The 5,315-nt window shown below is 34.1% G+C and overlaps 1 long non-coding RNA gene across 1 annotated transcript; it reads right to left on the minus strand.

Moving 5' to 3' along the window:
- Positions 1-1,272: 1,272 nt before the first annotated feature.
- LOC149568261 (uncharacterized) lies at positions 1,273-1,713 on the minus strand. Its single transcript, XR_016361666.1, has 2 exons — positions 1,597-1,713; positions 1,273-1,507 (listed from the first exon to the last, which is right to left on the minus strand). It is a non-coding gene; the product is annotated as an uncharacterized LOC149568261 (long non-coding RNA).
- Between the last annotated feature and the right edge of the window lie 3,602 nt (positions 1,714-5,315).

Raw genomic sequence — 5,315 nt, forward strand, 5'->3', positions numbered from 1 at the left:
GAATATAATTGAAATTTTAGCCACAAGCTCTATTGCTATTGTTAACCACTTACGCTATTCAGTAGATAGGCCATTTAGTCGAAGAAGCCCAACCAAGGCACCTCTCAAAGAAGTGAGCTCCACAAGTTCCATTACTTCATCCAAAAACATCTGAACATTGAATTTCACATTGTAATATTACATATATAATTAAATAGAATAAAAACAAAAATAGAGCAATGAGGCTACAGTAGGAATTTAGAATATTAAAAAACAAATAAAAAAGATGGTGCCAAAAGAATCCCAGATTAATATTCATCGGGAGTTCAATTTAGAAGGAGATTGTTACAGTGAATATTTTCGTAACACTTATCAAATCTTTGGTAGCTAGCAACCTCTTTGCAGTGGAATTCAACTAGGTTATTTATCCAACAGTAGTGAGTCAAGGCATTAATAACGAGAAGTCAAATGGAGATCCTGATATTCAATGCTCACAAGATCAAAACAACTTTCGTGTATACCCCAAATTTATGGTTGGCAATGAAACTAGGGCTAGGTTTGAGGCACCTACCAAGCTTCTGCATGCTCAATATGTCAAGTAGATGAGGACACTACCAATAATCTATTTCTCAATTGTAAGTGGACTGTTCAAATTTGGTGTCTACACAACTACGATTCTCTATAGCCATGCTTGGATTGATGATCCAGATATCAAGAGATTTAAATTTAATTGTGTTATATCCATAGTAACAATATAGTTAATAAATCAGAAGTAAGCATTAATTATAGAGAGATGCCTATGTTCCAATTATGACAATACAAGGAAGCAAGTGGGGAAATGATTATGAACCATCTTCCCCAGTGAGTGATTTGAACTGCTCTCACAACTCTTAAGTTGCCAAATTGGAATCATAATTGGGAATGGGTAGTTGCATACAACATACCAATACAACAATGTTTTTTGGGGCTGGGTAACTCCATACAAAAAAGAAAAGAAAAAAAGTTACATTAATTTATTTCATTAAGTATCCTATACAACTAAATAGTAAATATACGTAGTTAACAATACTTAATCATACTATAAAATAATCTGTACATAAATTGTAAGACTCAAATATCCAAGGTAACATATTTACCCAATTTGGTTACTTCAGGAAAAGATGGTGACTTATTTCAATTTGGAATATGTATCAAGTCTCAAGTCTATCTGTGATATCTTATTGAGAACAAAAATATGCATAACCTTGCAATGAAACACGATAGTACAAGCCTTCCATAGAATATTCAACTATATGTTCAAAAGAGTTAATGCATATACTGTTATTGCTTGGTGTTTTCAAATCTGTTAGTACTGTAATTGTTGAATAAGCAATATAATTGATAAATTGTTATATTATCTCTGTAAAAGAAGTGACAGATTTAAACCAGAGAAGCAATAATTTGCAAAATCACTGATTATACCTGATTAATCATGATTGTGGAGCCAGCCAATATCTTCCCCGAAAAAATCTCAATTCATGTTTCCTTCCTTACAAAAACAATAGATATATGTAAGATTAGATATAATGATCAGTTCAAAGCTAGATTCAGTGAAAAATAGTATTTTGCACCACTAACCCTATTCAAGGAAATCACTCTGCACATCACCATCATAATTTTTGCATCCCCAAACATAGGCACCATCACTCTTCAAATCATAGGCTACCACATCATCAATAAGCCTATGCTCATACCTGTTCATGAATCAATCATTGAAAGAAGTTATTGTGTGCCTGACAGAATCAAGATAATCAACATTGCAATCTTCATATTATTGTGCCAAGAAACAAAACCAACCAGGTTCTTGCTACGTCATATTTAGCTTTCCAACTGGCCTCATATACCTCCTAGAAGATATCTTTAAACCTACCAATTTAAGTCACATATAAGAAGAATCTCCAAGAATATGAGGATCCTTAAGCTAGAGAATCATAAAGAATGATAACATGGGAAGTAAGGTGTGTTAGAGAAAAAGGTAAAAATAAGATCATCAATCCTTGTATTGATTTGAAAACATACCTTCCATCATATTTTTTTAAAATTGTGTTTTTAGTACTCAGGTAAAGTGGCCATTTCTTCTCATAAGCTGTTGCCATTGATGCATCAACAAATGCACGAATAGATTGCACAGAAATAATTTTATGTGCATCAATACCTAATTTCTTCTCATAAGCTGTTGCCATTGATGCATCAATACCTATGACCAATCATGGAACACTCTAAACAAATCAAATCTGGAAATTTTACTTTCTTATCAACCACCTGGAAGGGTTTCAAGGCTGCACACGAGCGCTCCTTCTGACCAGGCAGTGTAAGACGTATGGGCATCAAACTAGCTATATATTTACATCTAACATGAAAACTATAAGGTCTGTCTGGTTCTGATGTTTACTTACAAGTCCATGATCAAATTAGGAATGAAAAGATACAAACTTTGGTCTTCACGAAAATTTAATACACACAAAACTGAAATACTAGCAATATCTATTGTGGGGCTAGATGGATTTATACCTATTTGGGCCTGCTTGCATCTTCAAATATGGGATGCTTGGAAGATTGAAACTGGGTAGAGGACACGTTTTGCATAGGAGGACTACTCATTTTCTCATAGCAATGGATAGAGAAAAGAGAAAGAGAAAGATGAATCTCATCCTTACCCCAAGATTGAGTCTTTGCACTGTGCTTTTTATTCAGACTAGGCTTTGATAAGAAGGGAGACAAGGCTTGAGAAGGCAATGGACATGGCGAAGAAGAAGAAGAAGCAGATGGATTAAGCATAGGCCAAAGGGAAAGAAAATATAGTTTCCGAAATCCACCAAGAGCCAAAACAACTTGTCATCTTGTGCAGCTTTATGCCATATCCTATTAACACATGAGGTTGTTGCCAGTGTTCTTGCATCCATGTATCGGTGTAATTGGGAGCCTCCGAGATGACTTCAAGGAGATCAAAATTAAAGGATTTGATATTGGGCAATAAGCGAGAAATAACGGATCTTGCACTTTGAGTGCATTTTACATCATTTAGGGGCTTTAATAGCCTATTACATCATGTAAACACTACCATCCACCCATAACTCTTCCTAGGACACCCTAGGACTTCAAATGACCCCTTACATCATATAGACTCCCTATTTGTGCCAATTTGAGCTTCACTTTGTTTCGAGAATAGTTTAATATTCTCTACTAAACAGGGCCAACCACGTGAAGGTGGAAGCTCATTTGGTCCCACCCCCCTCCCCCTAACATCACTCTACATTCCCCGTTAACATCTAACATTCATTCATTCTTTCAACCATTAATAAAATGTAACATTCAATCAATATCACATGATAACATTCATTAACACATTAGATTCATAAACATGCAACATTCATCAATATTTTGCATTAACACATAATTCATGAACATTCATTAGCACATAATTAAATTCATTGAGACATGAAATTCAGTCATTATCAATTAAGGTATGTAGATGACAATCATTTCTTTTTTTTCTTTCTATTTCTTTTTTCTATGTAAGCTCTAAGAGGAGCATCAGTGTCATCATCAATTCCCCCCTCATCAGTTCTTTTCTCTGTTCTTGATCTCAAATTCCTATGCTGTTGCAAAGGGGGGTCCTCTGCAATAACAAATAAAAGAGTTAAATTAAAAATAATTTATTATAATTGTTACAAGTATTTAATTATTAGACTAAGATAAATTGGATGCAACTTTTTCTAATGTTGTGTTCCTTATATTTATCCATTCAAGTGTTTTACTATAGTTATTTTAGTTAAGTTGGAAGAGGAAGGACCATGTACCCACACATGAACTCACATTGGCAGAGCACAACAACAAGTTGTTACAACTTGAAATGTACTAGCCATCTAGAAATAAAATAATAAAAAACTACGTAATACTAAAAGTAGTAAAAGCTAACTTACATGAGTTGCTATCAATCATAAAGAGAATTAACTTCTTTCTGCTACTCTTATCTAACATATTAAAGCTAAAAGTATTATCACCATGTCATAATTGCTATAGCTACTAGTATAGTTCATACTCTTCATATTCCCAACAAAGGGAAGCCAAAAAATTAATAGAGTGTCTTTGGAGAGACTATAAATCTAGTATTAAAGTGAACTAGAGTAAGTAAAAAAAAGAGAGACCTACAATTGATTTAAACTTATGTCTAACCTCCCAATTCTTCGAGAGCCTCTTATAATTCTTCTTCTACTCACGGTTGAAGAAGCTAGAAGGTAGCTTAATATTTTGCAGCCACAAAGACTATTTTTTCCATATTATCATCTGCAGGTTCATACCTCCATCAATAGTCCAAAGATTTATCTCCAAGAACTTAGAAACAAATTTGAGACATGCAGGCTTTCGTAGGTTGTGGAGTTTGTTATGGAAAGTCTAATGACTTTCAATTTGTTCCATTCAATGTTGTTGATTGACCAGTCTCTTAGGATAATAGAGTCCTCATTGAATCTTGTTCATCCTATAAAATTGAATTGATATGTAGTATGACATGTACTATCCCTAATCCTCTTTATGAAAGTGTGATTACAGCCTTCAGTGGCATTCTGTGCTTTCTCATAATGTCATGCCTTTGTTTCATTCTGCATGCCCCCTCAACCCTACTCTCTCCAACATCAAGTATCCCTAAAGAATGATCCCTACTCCCTCTATTAGCATGTATCCTTGAACCCCAATCCTCGCTATTTGAAACAAATTTGAGACATGGGGGAAGTATTCTTATTTCCTTCTTAGGATAATCAGAAACCTAGACCAAGTTAGGAAAGAGGCATTCCTATAGGCAACAAGGGATTAATTATTTATGTTATTGTTAGGATTGAGGGGGTTATACTCTTCTCTCTTTGCGAGAATAAAAAAACCTAGAAGCTTTTGACATTTTTATAAGTATGTTGTCTAAGGTAAGTGAATTTTTCTTGATGTGTCTTGGAAAGGTGAAGAGTTAGAGGAGTACGATCTTCTCTCTTTGAGAGAACAAAAAATTTAGACCCTTGAATATGATCTAATTTCTTTATTTTACCTTTATTTTATAGCAAAAATATCAGTGTTTTCAAGCCGTTTCTACTGTTATTATTCATGGATTTTTGTGTGTGTGTGTTGAAGCAGAAGAATCCAGCAATATATAGATCTACAGATCGTTCGAGGTGCTCACTTTAGACATTGATGTAAATCAAACAAACAAAAATGAATGCTCATATCGAACACTCTTTAAAGTCTCATTAAAATTAAAATTTACCCATGTCAGCCCGTCAATCAGACAACATACAAGAAACAATACCCAA

This window comes from Cupressus sempervirens, chromosome 3, assembly GCF_028749045.1.
Source record: "Cupressus sempervirens isolate cs-2001-9-10 chromosome 3, ASM2874904v1, whole genome shotgun sequence".
Classification (NCBI taxonomy): Eukaryota; Viridiplantae; Streptophyta; class Pinopsida; order Cupressales; family Cupressaceae; genus Cupressus; species Cupressus sempervirens.